General features: G+C 37.7%; 1 protein-coding gene across 3 annotated transcripts in view; it reads right to left on the bottom strand.

Annotated features, from left to right (window-relative positions):
* GLCE (glucuronic acid epimerase) overlaps window positions 1–20,456 on the bottom strand; it is a 109,732-nt gene that overhangs the window by 27,977 nt on the left and 61,299 nt on the right. Inside the window, exon 1 of one of the 3 annotated variants that reach the window (XM_070796985.1) lies at window positions 5,551–20,435. The exons of the other annotated variants lie outside the window; for them this stretch is intronic. The gene's annotated coding sequence lies outside the window, so the exon portion shown is untranslated. Of the gene's footprint in view, window positions 1–5,550; window positions 20,436–20,456 lie in introns of those variants that run through there. 3 annotated transcript variants of the gene reach the window in all.

The raw sequence follows: 20,456 nt of genomic DNA, 5'->3' as shown, positions 1-20,456 counted from the left end.
CAAATGCACTACAATGCTTCATTTCAGCTAATAATTATTATGATATTCTGAGATAGCTTGCTGAAGCAAAACCTTTCTCCAGAGATAAAAATGGAGCTTAACAACAGTTTCATCATAATTTGAGGCATTGAAAAATAATGTACTGGTGTCCTAAAACCTCCACAGCAGCAGTATTTGTAAGAAGAGTAACTAGCATTAGTGTAAGGAGTTTGGGAGTAAAAAATTAGAAATCTTCAGATAAAAAAATTTTATTCCACAATTGTCTTCTTATTAGCCATGGGGAAGGGGGAGGGGGAGGGAGATTGCTAAGAAAAGAGAAACAAAGAAAAACCCAGAATAGAAAAAAAATTTTTTTCTACTTAATTTCCAGTAAGAACATATACTCTTGGACATAAATTATTTGTAATTACTCTTGGGATGAAAATTACCCGTAACATTAAAGCTCAAATCTGCTAGGTTGGTTACTCAACACAAATCTGTTTTGAAGCAACATAAACCAATACTTCTGTGTTTTAGTCTCTTACAAGCATTTCCATTCTCATGAAAGGTAAAAACAAAACAAAAATGAAACCTTCAAACTATAGGGATAAAGAAGAACCACATATACAACAGAAATTAATACAACATAAACCAATATTTCAATTAAAATTCTTTGGAACTGCACATTTTTTTACAATTCCTTTGGGAGATAAAATACAAATAATAAAAAAGTCACTATCTTAACTATTTTTAAGTGTATAGTTACGTGGTATTAAATATATTTGCAATGTTGGGCTACCATCACTACCATTCATCACCATTACTCTTTTCATCTTGTAAAACTGAAACTCATACCTATTGAACAATAACTTCCTATTCCTCTCTCCTCACTAGCCTCTGGCAACCACACTTTCTGTGTCTATGATTTTGACTACTCTAAATATTTCATGTAAGTGGAATAATATAGTATTTGTCTTTTTGTGACTGGCCTATTTCACTTAGCACAATGAACCCATGTTTCATACAGGTACATATGTCAGTTTTCCCTCCTTTTTAAGGCCCTGCACTTTGCTGGAGAAGGAAATGGCAACCCACTCCAGTGTTCTTGCCTGGAGAATCCCAGGGACGGGGGAGCTTGGTGGGCTGCCGTCTATGGGGTCACACAGAGTCGGACACAACTGAAGTGACTTAGCATAGCATAGCATTTGCTGGAGCAGCTGTGAAGAGATACCTCACGTCCAAGGTAAGAGAAACACAAATAAGATGGTAGGCGCTGAGAGACGGCATGAGAGGGCAGACACACTGAAACCAAATCACAGAGAACTACCCAATCTGATCACATGGACCACAGCCTTGTCTAACTCAATGAAACTAAGCCATGCCCGTGGGGCAGCCCAAGACGGTCGGGACATGGTAGACAGGTCTGACAGAATGTGGTCCACTGGAGAAGGGAATGGCAAACCACTTCAATATTCTTGCCTTGAGAACCCCATGAACAGTATGGAAAGGCAAAATGATAGGATACTGAAAGAGGAACTCCCCGGGTCAGTAGGTGCTCAATACGCTACTGGAGATCAGTGGAGAAATAACTCCAGAAAGAATGAAGGGATGGAACCAAAGCAAAAACAATACCCAGTTGTGGATGTGACTGGTGACAGAAACAAGGTCTGATGCTGTAAAAAGCAATACTGCATAGGAACCTGGAATGTTAGGTCCATGAATCAAGGCAAATTGGAACTGGTCAAACAGGAGATGGCAAAAGTGAAGGTTGACATTCTAGTAATCAGTGAACTAAAATGAACTGGATGGGTGAATTTAACTCAGATGACCATTGTATCTACTACTGTGGGCAGGAATCTCTTAGAAGAAATGGAGTAACCATCATGGTCAACAAGAGAGTCTGAAATGCAGTACTTGGATGCAATCTCAAGAACAATAGAATGATCTCTGTTCGTTTCCAAGGCAAACCATTCAATACCACGGTAATCCAAGCCTATGCCCCAACCAGTAACACTGAAGAAGCTGAAGTGGAACGGTTCTATGAAGACCTACAAGACCTTTTAGAACTAACACCTCCAAAAGATGTCCTTTTCACTACAGGGGACTGGAATGCAAAAGTAGGAAGTTAGGGAACACCTGGTTGCTGCTGCTGCTAAGTCGTGTCATTTGTGTCTGACTCTGTGCGACCCCATAGACAGCAGCCCACCATGCTCCCCCGTCCCTGGGATTCTCCAGGCAAGAACACTGGAGCGGCTGTAACAGGCAAATTTGGCCGTGGAGCACAGAATGAAGCAGGGCAAAGGCTAATAGAGTTTTGCCAAGAGAATGCACTGGTCATAGCAAACATCCTCTTTCAACAACACAAAAGAAGACTCTACACATGGACATCACCAGATGGCCAACACCAAAATCAGACTGATTATATTCTTTGCACCCAAAGATAGAGAAGCTCTATACAGTGAGCAAAAACAAGAACGGGAGCTGACTATAGCTCAGATCATGAACTCCTTATTGCCAAATTCAGACTTAAATTGAAGAAAGTGGGGAAAACCACTAGACCATTCAGGTATGACCTAAATCAAATCCCGTATGACTATACAGTGCAAGTGAGAAATTGATTTAAGGGACTAGATCTGACAGACAGACTGCCTGATGAACTATGGACGGAGGTTCATGACATTGTACAGGAGACAGGGATCAAGACCATCCCCAAGAAAAAGAAATGCTAAAAAGCAAAATGGCTGTCTGAGGAGGCCTTACAAATAGCAGAGAAAAGAAGAGAAGTGAAAAGCAAAGGAGAAAGGAAAGATATACCCGTTTGAATGCAGAGTTCCAAAGAATAGCAAGGAGAGATAAGAAAGCCTTCCTCAGCAGAGACATTACTTTGTCAACAAATGTCCATCTAGTCAAGGCTATGGTTTTTCCAGTGGTCATGTATGGATGTGAGAGTTGGACTATAAAGAAAGCTGAGCGCTGAAGAATTGATGCTTTTGAACTGTGATGTTGGAGAAGACTCTTGAGAGTCCCTTGGACTATAAGGAGATCCAACCAGTCCATCCTAAAGGAGATCAGTCCTGGGTGTTCATTGGAAGGACTGATGTTGAAGCTGAAACTCCAGTACTTTGGCCACCTGATGCAAAGAGCTGACTCACTGGAAAAGACCCTGATGCTGGGGAAGATTGAGGGCAGGAGGAGAAGGGGCCGACAGAGGGTGAGATGATTGGATGGCATCACTGACTCGATGGACATGAGTTTGGATAAACTCCGGGAGTTGGTGATGGATAGGGAGGCCTGACGTGCTGCAGTTCATGGGGTCACAAAGAGTTGGACACGACTGAACGACTGAACTGAACTGAAAGTAGAAATATAATTTTTCATCTTAAAATTCTCATCTATGTTGGCTTTGTCCCTGTCCTCTGTTTTAGTGAACCTCTTATGGGCTAATACACCTTAGTCTCTTCATCTGTAAAATGTTAATAGTATAATATAGTATAAACTCCCTGCTCAATTTCTTTGAGATGTTTGTCTAGGAATATAATCTTACTTGAAGCACTGTGAGCCACTTGTATCAAAGATTATTTTAACTTTGCTATTTTTTTTAATGGACTAGCAGAATTACTGTTTCAAATTGTCCTTTATTTTGAGTAGTTGCCAGGGAATACTGTGTGTTTGCATTATTGGAAGAGTCCTGACAATCAAAAGTATTAAGCAGTTCTCCTTTGAATTAGAGCTATCACAGAATACTTAAACATTTGTCTGTGTAATTTAAATCTTGGTCTCTCAAGCAGTAAACAGATGGAACATTACTAACGGCAGTAATTAAACTATAAATCCATTTTTAAACAGAGTTCGCCAGTATTCAGCATCACAATTCATATTCCGTTGTATCAGTTATGTTCATTTTTATTTGGATTATGATTTCAGAATACCAAAAAATGGAGGGGGAAAAAAAGCAAAACTGTCTATTTCAGATGTCTGTTATTTTTAAAAATTGTATGCTTAACAGTATTCATTCAATAAATATTTATTGAATACCTGCTTAAACTATGCACATTTCGAGGCACTGGGGATTTAGCAATGACCGAGCGACTTCACTTTCACGCATTGGAGAAGGAAATGGCAACCCACTCCAGTGTTCTTGCCTGGAGAATCCCAGGGACTGGGGATCCTGGTGGGCTGCCGTCTATGGGGTCGCACAGGGTAGGACACGACTGAAGTGACTTAGCAGCAGCAGCAGCAGCAAGAGGAACAAAATCTCAACCCTTGTGGAACTTACATTATAGTGGATTGGAGAGGGTTTACAATCTAAATGTGCATAATATCAAGTAATGCAACCCCCTTCACCATGACAAGGCTGTGATCCAAGAAGGCAAAGTGGTTGTCTGAGGAGGCTTTACAAACAGAAGGCAAGCAAAAGGCAAGGGAGAAAGGGAAAGATATACCCAGCTGAATGCAGAGTTCTAGAGAATAGCAAGGAGAGATGAAAAGTGTAAGTTGCTCAGTCGTGTTTGACTCTTTACGACCCCATGGACTATACAGTCCATGGAATTCTCCAGGCCAGAATACTGGAGTGGGTAGCTGTTCCCTTCTCCAGAGGATCTTCCCAACCCAGGCGTTGAACCCAGGTCTCCCACATTGCAGGCGAATTCGTTACCAGCTGAGCTACCAAGGAAGTCCAAGGAGAGATAAGGCCATTTTAATGAACAATGCAAAGAAATAAGAGGAAAACAACAGAATGGGAAAGACTAAAGATCTCTTCAAAAATATCGGAGATATCAAGAGAACATTTCATGCAAGGATGGGCATGATAAAGAAAAGAAACAGCAGCGACCTAACAGAAGCAGAAGAGATTAAAAGGTGGCAAGAATACACAGAAGAACTATGTAAAAAAGATCACAATAACCTGGATTACCATGATGGTGTGGTTGCTCACCTAGAGCCAGACATCCTGGAATGTGAAGTCAAGTGGGCCTTATGAAGCATCACTACGAACAAAGCTAGTGGAGGTGATGGAATGCCAGCTGAGCTATTTCAAATCCTAAAAGATGATGCTGTGAAAGAGCTGCACCCAATATGTCAGCAAATTTGGAAAACTCACCAGTGGCCACAGGACTGAAAAGGTCAGTTTTCATTCCAGACCCAAAGGCAATATCAAAGAATGTTCAAACTATCATACAATTAGGCTCATTTTGCATGCTAGTAAGGTTATGCTAAAAATCTTTCATGCTAGGCTTCAGCAGTAGGTGAACCGAGAACTTCAGATGTACAAGCTGTATTTAGAAAAGGCAGACGAACCAGAGATCAAATTGCCAACATCCGCTGGATCATGGAAAAAGCAAGAGAGTTCCAGAAAAACATCTATTTCTGCTTTATTGACTATGCCAAAGCCTTTGACTGTGTGGATCACAATAAACTGTGGAAAATTCTTCAAGAAATTGAGAATACCAGAGCACCTTACCTGCCTCCAGAGAAACCTGTAAGCAGGTCAAGAAGCAACAGTTAGAACTGAACATGGAAAAATGGACTGGTTCCAAATTGGGAAAGCAGTATGTCAAGGCTGCATATTGTCACCTTGTTTATTTAGCTTCTATCCAGAGTACATCATGTGAAATGCCAGGCTGGATGAATCACAAGCTGGAATCAAGATTGCCAAGAGAAATATCAATAACCTCAGATACACAGATGACACCACTCTAACGGCAGGAAATGAAAAGGAACTAAAGAGCCTCTTGATAAAGGTGAAAGAGGAGAGTGAAAGAACTCAGCATTCAGAAAATTAGTATCATGGAATCTGGTCCCATCACTTCATGGCAATAAAAGGGGAAACAGTGGAAGCAGTGACAGATTTTCTTTTGTTGGACTCCAAAATCACTGTGTATGGTGACTGTATACATGAAATTAAAAGATACTTGCTCCTTGGAAGGAAAACTATGACAAACCTAGACAGTGTATTTAAAAGCAGAGACATCACTTTGCCAACAAAGGTGATGTTAGGGAAGCTTGAAGGCAGGAGGAGAAGGGGATGACAGAGGATGAGATGGTTGGATGTCATCACTGATTCAATGGACATGAGTTTGAGCAAGCTATGGGAGTTGGTGATGGACAGGGAAGCCTGGTGTGCTACAGTCCATGGGGTCACAAAGAGTCAGGCACAAGTGAGTGAGTGAACTGACATCTGTCAAAACTCATCTAACTGTACACTTTAAAAAGGGTGCATTTTACTGTATGTAAATTATACTTCAATAAATCTGACTTTTCAAACAATATATAAAATTAATCAAGAATACACATTGCCACTGGTTTTTTGGGGGTAATAAATGTTACGAAAAGACCAAAGAAACTAATAAAATAGGTCAAATAAGCAAAAAGAGATAGTTTATTTTAAAAAAATTCTGAGATTTTGAGTCTCTTAGACTTAAAATTGAATACTGGAAAAATAGGTAATGTTGGACAAGTTAGGTAAGCTTTCCAAATCTCAATTTTCTCATCTGTAAAGCTGAAATAATACCTCCTATTTTATAAAGTAGTTTTAAGATTAATCTAACAATTTGGTTCCTACCACACAGTAGGCAAAGTAAAGTGTCTGCGTGTGAAGTGGTGCCTCTTTTTTAAAGTCAGTAAAAAGTAACTTTCATCTCTCTACATCAGTCATTCAGTCAACACGTATTAGTTAAATATCTATTAACATTTTCCCAAATAAGCAATCTCAAAACAGAGAGAAGCACATAAGTCCCCTGGAATGAACACATTTTTCTAAGCTTCTGCAATTTTATCTCAGAAAAGTTGATAAGAACAGCAATCAAGAAAAAAACACAATCTGCTTTTCCACTGAATGATACACTGGTAAGGAACATAAATTTTATCAGCAATAAATGTGAATTAAATAAGATTTAAGCTAAGATTTCCAAGATGTACAATTTTCTAAACAAATAGGAAGGTTACCAAATTAATTTCAACACTGTAGGAACTTTCATTTAACTCGTACTTAAGACCTTTCTGTGTGCTAAGCAAAGGGTATAGATATTTTGTAGGTTTAACGTTTGAGATGAATGTAAATTACACAGAAATTCCACTTACCTAAATAAGTAAGGTGACTGAAGTAGAAATAAAATGTATCCCAAAATAGTATTTCTTAATGTATAGAAATACATTTCTGTACATTTTCTAAGTGTCAAAATGAAGTTTTCAGTGACATTTAAATAAACAGTCTCAGCACTGGAATTATTTACAAAGGTGAAACTTGAATTACAAACATTTGGCAAACATATATCTTGTTTTTCTTCCCAAATCAAAATCTTGCCCTGCACATATGTATGTATCATGTATATTTCATATATATGTATATATATACACACACATATACACATACTTTGTCCCTGCAACAAGCCCCATCATATGCCCAGACACACGTTTTTTTAAAAAACTGCTCCTTCAAAACAGAATTTAAAGTATTATTCCACATCTTATAAACTTCAGGTTTCAAAAATGCAGCAAATATTGACTAAAGAATAAGAAATTAAGATGATATACAAATCTTTTTTCTCTAAAGCCAAAACAAAGCCTCCAAACAAATCCAATAGGAATTTGCATTATAAACTGAGCTCTTCTCTATGATGCACATTTGTAATAATAGAGATCATTCTTTTTTGCTAGTGCTAAAACTCTGTCTCTAGAAGCGGAGTGAATTTAAAAGAAGCTTAATATTACACACTAAATTTGAAGACACGGCACCAATGTTTTCCATCTCTTTGATATTGCCTGGGGAAGGGGAGGGGGCTCAAGCAAATTACTGATGGCTATTTCTTGACTGGAAACTAAAGTCTTCTAGCACTTTCTTGGTGTAAATTTACAGCTTGAATGCAAAAATCAAATAAAGGGACTTTATTTATAAGCTAAAAATAAACATAAAGTCCATGAAACTTTCATTTCTCATTCTGTACTTTATCACAAGAAGTAACTAAAGAGGTCATAGGAATTTGTTCATTTCAAGATTCTGAGGGGTCATAATGAGTTTTTTTTTTTTTTTTAAACATGTTTTTCATGTATTTTAGAAACTAAAACTCGTAGAGGTTATAGAGCACCCTAAAGTTAAATATGCCCAACTTGAACATTTTTCTGTAAGCAACTCCTTAAGATCACTCATCAAATTCTAAGTCAGTATACCTTCCTGCAGCCTTAGAAGGAAAATTACCCTAAAATACCTAAATATGGATATTCTACAATCTTTAATAATGCCAAATTAATGATTTCTTTACATTATTAGGAAATTGTTACTCATTTGTATATTCTCTGCCTCATTCCTTACTTCTGCTCAGTCAGTCAGTCAGTCAGTCAGTTCAGTCGCTCAGTCGTGTCCGACTCTTTACTTCTGCTGCTGCTGCTGCTGCTGCTAAGTCGCTTCAGTCGTGTCCAACTCTGTGCGACCCCATAGATGGCAGCCCACCAGGCTCCCCCGTCCCTGGGATTCTGCAGGCAAGAACACTGGAGTGGGTTGCCATTTCCTTCTCCAATCCTCCCCAAATAGTATTAATACATCCTCCACTCAAACAGAAACACTCTCAAACAGTCTATGATTTTAGACTAATCTAAAGTGCGTAACTCTCTCAGGATGAATGTCCTATATGCCCTCATTGTTGCATTTATATCAGAAAATAACTCCTTAAGGAGAGAAACCATATGTGAATGGATTTTTTCCCCTTCCAAAGTGCCTAGTACAATATTGGCACTTTTTTTTTTCTTTCCATATAACAGTCTAACTATTCTTGGAATACACTTGAATAAATTTCTACGAACATGATTCCCACCTCAAATTCTACTTTGCCAGCCTAAACATGGAGTTATTTTTTTTCCCTCTGAGAAGTAGCTAGTTTGGGAAGTGTAAAGTATCCCAAACTCTGCAACAATGAAAAACATTTAGACAGCGATGATTCAATTTTTTAAAAAAAGTATCTGACATCTTTAAGACAACTGGCAGAATAAGATGATCAGAAATTTGTTTTCACTATAAATAAATCTAGGAGGAAGGAAAATGGGCACGTGAGTGTACACATATACACACATGCACACACACACATAGAGGATTCATGTAGCTACACAAACCCCATTATACCAAGTGACAAGTCAAGATTTGTTTTCCTGGGAAAACATAACACAATATTATGTATTTCATTCAAGGTGCTGTTGCCTAGAAGTATCACACTGGTTATTTAGGCTATAATATTACATCTGGATTAGTCTATAGCTGCTAATGACTATATTCAACCATATTCTACCTGACTGATATTATTGTCTTGACCAGTAAACATATTGGGCTTTCCTGGTGGCTCAGACAGTAAAGAATCCGCCTGCAATGCAGGAGACCCAGGTTAATCCCTGGGTTGGGAAGATCCCCTGGAGAAGGAAATGGCAACCACTCCAGTATTCTTGCCTGGAGAATTCCATGGACAGAGGAGCTTGATGGGCTACAGTCCATGGGATCAAATGGGATCAAAGGGTTGGACACGACTGAGCAACTAATACTTTCACTTTCATCAATATACTATCTGCATAAAGAAAGTTTTCCTCTAGCTTAAATAATTAGAAATAGGTTATTTTATAGCAAATAAAAGAAAACTCTGACCACTCAGACAATAACCTGTTTTACTCCATCCAAAGGTTTATATGAGAAAATGAAACACATATATATCCTAAATGGGTAATGCTAACAAGCATATATAAAGATACATTTCAAAAAAGGGTATTGAATCCTGTCAAATGCTTTTCTCTGCATCTATGAAATAATCATATGATTTTTGTCCTCTATTTTGTTAATGTGTCATTTAGGCCCGTATTTCCTTATTGATGTTCTGTCTGGATGATTTATCTATTGATGTAAGTGGGGTGTTAAAAGTCCCCTACTAATGTGTTACTGTCAATTTCTCCCTTTAAGTCTGTTAATAATTGCTTTACATAATTTTGTGCTCCTATGTTAGATGTCTTCTTGATGGATTGTTCCCTTTATCATTATATTATGCCCATCTTTGTCTCCTGTTACCTTTTAGGGCCTGAAGTCTACTGTGTCTGATATGACCATGCCTATGTTCACTTTCTTTTACCTGCCATTTAGAGTATCATCTTCCATCCCCGTGAGCCTATGTTTGTATTTAGAGCTGAGATGAGTCTCCTAGAGGCAGCATATAGTTGGACCTTGTTTTTGAATGCATTCAGCCAGTCTATGTTTTTTGATTGGACTCTCAAGAGTTCCCCAACACCACAGTTCAACAGCATCAATTCTTTCTTTGGTGCTCAGCTTTCTTCATGGTCCAATTCTCACATCGGTACATGACTACTGGTAAAACCATAGCCTCGACTAGCCAGAATTTGTCGGCAAAGTGACGTCTCTGCTTTTTAATACACTGTCTAGGTTTGTCATAGCTTCTCTTCCAAGGAGCAAGTGTCTTTAAATTTCATGGCTTCAGTCACAACTGCAGTGATTTTGGAGCCCAAGAAAATCTGTCACTGTTTCCATTTTTTCCCCATCGATTTGCCATGAAGTGATGGGACTGGATGCCATTGTTTGTTTTTTGAATGTTGAGTTTTAAGCCAGCTTTTTCACTTTCCTCTTTCACCTTCATCAAGAGGCTCTTTATTTATAGTTATCTATGATTAAGTTCCTGACTTCTTAAAATCAAATGCATCTGGACAACTCTGCATTTTTACTCCCCTCCCCCTAAAATTATAGAGATACATTTACTCCTTTTGTCTTTTAATGTTCCTCCTAGCTTTCTATGTGGTTGACTTACTACCTTCACCATGTATTTGCCTTTACTGATGAGCTTTTTCCTTTCAACTTTCTAGTTGTGGCCTTTTCTTTTTTGCTCAGAGAACCTCTTTAATATTGTGAAGCTGGTTTGGCTGTGCTAGACTCCTTTAGTTTTTGCTTTTTCTGTAAAACTTTTGAGTTCTTTGTCAAATCCGAATGCAAGTCTTTCTAGGTAGAGTATTCTTGACTGTAGGGTTTTCTCCTTTCATCACTTCAAATACATCGTGTCACTCCTGGTCTGCAGAGTTTCTGCATAAAAATCAGCTGATAGCCTTATAGGAGTTCCCTTGTATGTAACTTGCTTTTTCATTGCTGCTTTCAATATTCTCTTTAATTTTTAATCATTTAAATTATGTCTTGGCATGGTCCTCTTTGGATTAGTTCTGTGCTTCCTAGATCTGGATGTCTATTTCTTTCCCAGGTTAGAGAAATTTTCAGTTATTACGTCTTAAAATATGTTCTCTGGCCGTTTCCCTGGGAGGCATTCCCATACTGGTACCTACAGGCTGGTGAGCAGGGATAGGGCTAGGTCCTGGGCCTGATAAGCTAAAGAGAGGATTCCAAAATGGTGATCACTAGCACTTTCACTTTTCACTTTCATGCATTGGAGAAGGAAATGGCAACCCACTCCAGTGTTCTTGCCTGGAGAATCCCAGGGACAGGGGAGCCTGGTGGGCTGCCATCTATGGGGTCGCACAGAGTCGGACACAACTGAAGTGACTTAGCAGCAGCAGCAGCAGCACACTGGTGTCCCTGTGGTAGAACAAGCTTCCAAAAATGGCAGTCACCAGTGTCTATGTCCCTAGGGTGAGCTCCAGCTGCCTCCAGCCTCTGTGGGAAGCACTCTAAGATCAGCATGCAGGTTTGACTCAAGCTTCTTTCAAATTATTTCTGCCCTGGGTCTGGGAGAGTATGAAATTTTTGTGTACAAAATTCAAGAGTGGAGTCTCTATTTTCCACAGCCCTCTGGGTCTCCTGAAAGTAAGCCCCACTGGCCTTCAAAGTCAAATGTTCTGTGGGTTTATCTTCCTGGTCTAGGACTGTAGGCCTGGGGAGTCCAACATGGGGCTCAGATCACTCCTTCCTTGGGGAGAACTTCTTCAATTGCAATTATTCTATTTCTCAGTCACCCAACTAGGAGTATGAGTCTTAACTGTACTGCAATTTCATACCTCCTATCTGTCTCATTGTAGTTCCTTCTCACCTTTAGTTGTAGATTTTTTCTAGTAGATTTCAGTCTTTCTTATCAGTAGTTGCTCTGTAAATAGTTGCAGTTTGGATGTGTCAATGAGAGGAGGTGAGCTTGGGGTCTTCTTACTCTGCCATTTTGCTGGGTGCTATGCAGTTTTCTTTTGATTGGTGTATACATAGTGTATATTTTCTCATCTGTTTAACTTGTATCTTTATATTTAAACTGGGTTTCTTATAAGCAGTATGTAATTGAGTCTTCTTTGTTTTAAATATAATCATACTATCACTTTTAATTGGAACACTTAGACCATTTACATTTAATGTGATTATAAGGTTGGATTTAAATCTCTATCTTGATATTTATTTCTCTAACCTTTTCTTTCTTCTCTTTTTCTTTTTCACCTGCCATTTTCTGAGAATTTTTTTTTTTAATGATTCTATTTCCTCTACCACTGACTTATCAGCTATACCTCTTTTTTCTTCTACTTATGTTGAAAGTACAATATATTATTATTCTTGATTTAAACAATTATCTTTAAGAAAAAAATTCTTAAATGAGGGAGAAAAGGCTTTTATATCCACCTACATGTTTACTTTTCATAGTGCTGCTCATTTCTTTTCAAAGTTGTAAATTTCCATCTGATATCATTTTCTTTATACCTAAAGAACTATTTTCAACATTTCTGACATTGCAGGTTATGTTGGTGACAAATTCTCTAAGCTTTGTTTATTCCCCAAAGTCTTTATTTTGCCTTCATTTTCAGGAGATCTTTTTTGCCAGGTACGGAGTTCTAGATTGAGCGGGGCAGTTTTTTGTTTGTTTTTAAATTTTTTAATTCCAGTACTTTCAGATGCCACTTCTGGCATGTTTAATTTCTGACAAGCAGTCTGCAATAAGTTTTATATATTTGCTTGTCTGTCATTTAAGATGATTCCCACCCCCTACCCCACCTTTGCTGTTTTTAAGATATTTTCAAGATTTTTGTCATTGGTTTCAGCAATTTTTGTGCCTGGTTCTTCTGTTTAGAGATTTGCGAACTCCTGCAATCGTTAGCTTTACCGTTTTTTAAATCAAACTTGGTAAATGTTTGTCCATTATTTCTTGAAATAGTCTGTCTCCCCATCTCCTTCTGAAACGTGTTACACTTACGTTAAACTGCTTGATATTGCCCCATAGCTTACTGGCGCTGTCTTTTTCTTCTTTTTCTCCCAAGCTCTTTTTTGCTCTTGGTGTTTCATTTTAGATAATTGCTACTGCTATGTTTTCAGATTTTAACTAATTCTTTTCTCCTGCAATCTGCTGTATTTTTCATTTCAGATACTGTGTTTTTCATCTCTAGAAGTTCTATTTGGGTTTTTCTTTTTAAAAATAACTTCTATGTCTCTTCTTGGCATGTTCATGTTTCCCTCTACCTTCCTGAACATATGGAGTATACTTACAATTGCTGCTTTCACATCCTCGTCTACTAATTCAATCTTAGATGTCATTTCTTTCTCTCTTCTTATTGGTTGATTTTGTCCCAGTTATGGGTCATACTTTCCTGCTTCTTTGCATGTCTGGTAATTTTTTTTAGGACACAAGACATTATTTTACATTGTTTGGTACTGGATTTTTATTTCAGATTTGTTTTGGATATATTTATTTTTTGCTTCACTGTATGGATATGTAGCATATTTTTAAAAAGCAAAAAATGGTCTTTATAACATGAATCAATGAACAAATGAATCTGTGTAATTTATCTATTTATTCACCCTCAACAACTTTTCTAATTTTTGGGTGCACACTGTGACATATGGGACCTTGGTTCCCTGAATAGGGCTTGAACCTGTGCCCCCTTCACTGGAAGGCAGAATCTTAAACACCAGACTGCCAGGGAAGTGACTACCCTCAATAAATTTTTAAGTATACAGTATTGTTAACTATGGGAGAAGGCAATGGCACCCTACTCCAGTACTCTTGCTAAGCTCAATGTTGCACAGGTGATCTCTAATACTTTTTCATCTTTCATAATGAAATTTATACTCATTGAACAACAACTCCCCATTCCCTCTTCCCTCCTGTCCCTGGCAATTACTATTCTACTTTCTGCTTCTATGAGTTTGATTACCTTAGATATCACATGTAAGTAGAATCATGCAGTATTTGTCTTTCTGTGACTTATTTATTTCACTTAGCATAACATCCTCAAGGTTCACGCATGTTGCTGCATGACAGAGTTCCACCACTTGAAGGCTGACTAATATCCCACCGTACATATACATATATACCACCATTTTCTTTATTCATTCATCTACCAATGGACATTTGGGTTGCTTTCACCTCTTGGTTATTGAATAATGTTTCAATTAACATATAAGTGTAAATAACTCTTCAAGATCCTGATTTCAATGATTTTGGATAAATACCTAGAAATGGGATTGCTGCACCTCACAGTATGGATTTTTTTTCTTTTTTTGCATTAAGTGTTTCTGAGTTTTGTCCTGTCTGTAGTTAAATAACTTGGAAATGGTTTGATCATTTCAAGGCTTAATTTTAACCCTTGTTAAGGGGTGCCAGAGTAGATTCTAGTCTAGGGCAATACCCTTAAGACTTTACCCAATGCCTGTCTATCAGGAAGTCTTTCCACTCTGACTGTAGCCGTCCATGCACCTCTGTCCATGGGATTCTCCAAACAAGAATACTGGAGTGAGCTGCCATTTCCTTCTCCAGGGGATCTTCCTGATCCAGGAATTGAACCAGGTCTCCTGTACTGGGATTCTCTGATAGCTCAGTTGGTAAAGAATCCACCTGCAATGTGGGAGACCTGGGTTAGATCCCTGGACTGGGAAGATCCCCTGGAGAAGGAAAAGGCTACCCATTCTAGTCTTCTGGCCTGGAGAATGCCATGGACTGTATAACCTATGGGGTCGCAAAGCATGGGACATGACTAAGCAACTTTTACTTTCACTTTCTTTACCAACTGAGCTACAAGGGAAGCACCTTAACACCAATACGCTTCATTTAATTACTATGCCATTGTTTTGCTGCCACTTAAAAAGCTTCACTTCATTTGTAGCTGACTTCACAGGGGCAAGTGTTAATTACAACAAGGGTAAGCATTAATTACAAAACCACCTCATGAAATATTGTTCTGCTATAGAGTACATTCTAACTCAAGCATGACTGAAAAGAATAATCTTCCATGTAAATATAAATTCTTTGTCTTTTCTTGTACCATAAAGATGTAAATTTTGGCTATCACTCCAAATATATTTTTATTTTTTTTAATATTAAACTTTTAAAGTAAACTTTTAATCACAATCTAGCACACATAGTGTACAGCTTGATTAATTTTCATAAAGTAAATGCACCCATGTAACCATACCCAGGCCAAGATATATACTACAAGAACACAAATTTGGTTTAACACTCAGAACTCAAAATAGGAAAAAAGAAAAAAGAGAAAAACCATATTGCCGCAACAGATTTTATCAAATATAAGTATTTAATAAGATTTACTCAGTCGTGATTTTATTAAATGCTTACAGCAAACTATCAGTAGAACAGAACTTCCTTAACCGGCTACACAGAAGATCATCTTGTACTATTTTCTTGTCAAAACCCTTCTCCCCAAAGTAACAACTCTCCTGTCTTCTAACACAATAAATTGCTTTTTCCCCCCCTATTTTTAAACTTCGTATAGCTGGAATGATATAAAATGTATACTCTTTTGTGACTGACTTTTTCCCCTGAACATTATGTTCCTGAGATTCATCCACATAGTTGTGTACTGCAATACTTCATTTCATGTTGTACAGTATTCCATTGTACAAATACACCACTATTTAGTTATCCAGTTTGTTGCTGAATATTTAGATTGTTTACAGTTTTGGGGTATGTGAATATTGCTCTATGAACACTGTTATACATATGTTTTCAGTTCAGTTCAGTCGCTCAGCCGTGTCTTGACTCTTTGCGACCCCATGGACTGCAGCACACCAGGCTTCCCTGTCCATCACCAACTCCTGGAGCTTGCTCAAACTCATGTCCATCAAGTCAGTGATGCCATCCAACCATCTCATCCTCTGTCGTCCCCTTCTCCACCTGCCTTCTAGCATTTCTGCTGGGTATATAACTAAGAGTGAAATTGTAAGGTCATGTGGTGTGAGTATGAGTAAGTTAAGCTTTAGTAATAAAAAATGTTTAAAGGTATTAACCAGAGTGGTTAAAGCAATTTATATTCCCACGAAGTGTGGAAAATATGTTGCAGATACAATGTAATCTCACAAACAACTGGTAAACTCATCTTTTAATAAGGTATATGTAATACAAATTGCAAATACCCTTTTCCACTCTGTGGCTTGCCTTTTCATTCTTAATGGTGTCTTAATGAACAGATTTTCTTAATTTTAATGTAGTACAATGTATCATTTTTTCTTTTTATTGTTAAAGCCACATGTATTCAATTTAAGAATCTTTGCCTCTTCCAGGGTCACAAAGATAATGTTTTCTTCCAGAAGCTTTATTGTTTTACTTTTCATATCTATAATTTATCTTTTGATTTCTTTATATGATTTGACGTCAAGATTCATCTTCTTTTCCCCCACATGGGTATCTATCTAATTGACCTAGTACAATTTATTGAAAAGAATGTTCCTTCCTCTCTGCACTGTAATGTTATCTTGGATATAAATCAGGGGTCAATATAACGTGTGCATCTGTTGGCTCCATTTTGCTTCATTCACTATTTGTCTTCTCTTGTCTTTACTACTGTTGGTTTATAATAAGTCTTGATATCCTATAGTAAAAATCCTCCAGTTTTGTTATTCAAGACTATCTTAGCTATTCTCAGTCCTTTGCATTTTTATAATTTAAGGATCAGCTTGTCAATTTCAAAACCTAACAAACAAATCTTTAGGGATATTGCTTGAGACTACCCTGAATCTATGTGGGGAAAATTGAAATCACAGACCACTGACTCTCTTAATCCATAACTGATATCTTTTTCTTTTGTCTTAATTTTTCCTAATAATGTCTTAAATTTTTTAGTGAAGAGGTTTTTTAATTAATTTTGTATATTTGATGTTTTCAATATACTAATATGGCATTATTTTTAAAGTTTTACTTTTTGTTTGTTGCTAGTATATGGGCCTAAGATTGATTTTGTTTACCAACATTGTATCTGGCAACCTTGCAATACAAAAATTAACTTTTTAGTTCTATCAGTTTATAGATTCTTTCAAACTTTCTCTGTAACAATCAGGTCATCTATAAATAATTGCAGTTTAATTTCCCTCTTTCTAATCATTATGTATCCTTACTTACTGCACGTCTAGGCCAACCTTGTCAATAGAACTTTCTGTGATAACTGAAGTGTTCTATATTTGTGGTATATAGTAGCCACTAGTCACATATGCCTTTTGAGCACCTGCCACGTGGCCAGTGTGACTGATAATCTATAATTTTAACTAATTAGAATCTAAATTGACAAATATGGTATCAGACAGCTCAGATCTAGGATCTTCAATATAATGGTGATACACGACTTTACAGCAGGGATCTTGTTTTAATCCTGATCGAAAGATAAATAAACACCTCCAGTATTTTGCCACTATACATGATACTTGCTTTAGATTTGCAGGGGAAGCAACTAACACACCCTATCAGGTTGAAGAAGGAATAGTTTGCTACAAGCATTTTAAAAAATCCTAAGTGGGTAAATTTTATCAAATACTATTTGATAAACCAATTGACATGATGTATTCTCTCTTTTTCTGTTAATTTTAGTCATTTACATGCACTGAATTCTGAATAACAAACTTATGCTGCTATAGTAAATTCAACTTGGTCATGACATCTATTTCTTTATTGATCTATCTAGAATTGATTTGCTAATATTTTTAGAATGTGTTCACCCATGTTCACAAGAGCAATGGATTTGAAATTCTCCTTTCTTATGATATCTTTATCAGGTTTTGGTATTAAGGTTATGCAAGCCTCAAAACAGACTGGGAAATATTTTCTTTTTATTCTCTGAAAGCATTTTAGTAATATTGATGTTATTTCTTCTGAAGATTTCTTGGAAGAATTTATTTGTGAAACCACCTGGGCCTAAAGATTTCTTTGTGGAAAAGTTTCAAATTACAGACTCAATTTCACTAATATATATGGAACTACCCAAGTTATTAATTTCCTATAATTTTAGCAAACTTTTTTCCTAGGAATTTGTCCATTTCATCTAAATTTTTAACTCTTCTGGCATAAAGTTATTTTTAAAATCCTCTTGCTGCTGCTGCTAAGTCGCTTCAGTCATGTCCGACTCTGTGCGACCCCATAGACGGCAGCCCACCAGGCTTCCCCGTCCCTGGGATTCTCCAGGCAAGAACACCGGAGTGGGTTGCCATTTCCTTCTCCAATGCATGAAAGTGAAAAGTGAAAGTGAAGTCACTCAGTCATGCCCAACTCTTAGCAACCCCATGGACTGCAGTCTACCAGGCTCCTCTGTCCATGGGATTTTCCAGGCAAGAGTACTGGAGTTGGGTGCCATTGCCTTCTCCGTTAAAATCCTCTTACCTCATCTTAAATGAGTAAAAATGCTCATTTAAAAGGTGACTGAGGGACTTCCCCAATGGTACAGTGGATAAGAATTTGCCTACCAATGCAGGGGACACGGGTTGGATCCTTGGTCCTGGAAGATTCCACGTGCCTTGGAGCAACTAATTCTGTGTGCCACAAATTCTGAGCCTGCACGACACACTACTAAGTCTGCATGCTACTACTACTAAAGACTATGCACCTAGAGCCTGTGCTCCCCAACAAGAGAAACCACTACAATGAGAAGCCCATGCACCATGACAGAGTAGTCCCAACTCGCCACAACTAGAGAAAGCCCGTGTGCAGCAAGACCTAAAACAACGCAAATAAACACATAAATAATTTTAAAAAAATGTTTTTTAAGGTGATGGATTGGCTATATTATTGTTGCAGATTTTCCTATCTTCTGCATCTGTATAATGGAGATGGACAAGGCTTATACAAACCAGAAGTTTATGAGATACTTACAAAAATACTCTATTTGCAATGTCTACCTTAATATAGTACTCAGAATTCCATCTATCATGACATTTCCAACAACAGCAGTGTTTGGAACTTTGCAAAAATCTTATTTACTACTTCTAACATGTCAACAGTTTGGAACACAAATGACATTATGTCAAAGACCTATTCTTATCCAACTCACCTAAAGATAAGCACTTTAGTGATAAAAAATGCGATGCAGGATACAGGATGCTTGGGGCTGGTGCACTGGGATGACCCAGAGGGATGGTACGGGTAGGGAGGTGGGAGGGGGGTTCAGGATGTGGAACATGTGTACACCTGTGGCGGAATTATGTTGATGTATGGCAAAACCAATACAATATTGTAAAGTAATTAGCCTCCAATTAAAATAAATAAATTAAAAAAAAAAAAAAGGCCATGATCACAAGACAGTCTAATTACTATATCTCTGTGTGTGTGTGTGTGTGTGTGTGTGTGCACTAAGTCGCTTCAGTTGTATACAACCCTGTGGACCATAGTCCGTCAGGCTCCTCTGTCCATGGAATTCTCCAGGCAAGAATACTGGAGTGGGTTACCATGCCCTCCTCCAGGGGGTCTTCCCAACCCAGGGATGGAACCCACATCTCTTATGTCTCCTGCATTGGCAGGTGGATTCTTTACCACTAGAAGCTAACTGGGAAGTCCAATTACTATATCTAATAACAAAGAACTGAAATACATGTGTGTAAGTGTGTAAACTTCACATGTGTAAGACCAAGAAGCTGTATAGCATAGTAAAGAATGCAGGCATTTAACTGTTGCTTCTGGGTTTGAATCTTGGCTCTATCACTTATTAACTCTGTGTCTCTAAGAAAGTTTTTAACTTGCTTATACCACAGTTTCCTCATATACCATATGGGTTTAAAGAATAACTAGTTCATAGGGTAGGATTAAATGAGTTAATGTATATAGTGTTTAAATCAATACCAGGCACATAGAAAATAATCACACCAAATTTTTAAAAAGTGAGACAGTTTTAATAATTAAAAAAGTAAATCAAAGTTCAAAATTTTAAATTTATACATAGTTTACAGGAAGCTGTACACACTTTCAACCTAATTCTATCCAAGTTTGAAAACCTTCACTACTTCATGAAATAATATTATGCTTTATATGATGACCCAATCAATAAGTATTTATTGAACACTTATTAGGCACTGGGATGTAAAAACAAGAGACATAAGGTTTAAACCGTAAAACCTTAAACCTGCCCCTTAAAACCTTATAATCAATCAGATCAGATCAGATCAGATCAGTCGCTCAGTCGTGTCCAACTCTTTGCGACCCCATGAATCGCAGCACGCCAGGCCTCCCTGTCCATCACCAACTCCTGGAGTTCACTCAGACTCACGTCCATCGAGTCAGTGATGCCATCCAGCCATCTCATCCTCTGTCGTCCCCTTCTCC

Source organism: Bos indicus, chromosome 10 (assembly GCF_029378745.1).
Source record: "Bos indicus isolate NIAB-ARS_2022 breed Sahiwal x Tharparkar chromosome 10, NIAB-ARS_B.indTharparkar_mat_pri_1.0, whole genome shotgun sequence".
In the NCBI taxonomy this organism is placed as follows: domain Eukaryota; kingdom Metazoa; phylum Chordata; class Mammalia; order Artiodactyla; family Bovidae; genus Bos; species Bos indicus.
Note: the sequence above shows the minus strand (reverse complement) of the source record. Positions and strands in the feature narration are given on the sequence as shown.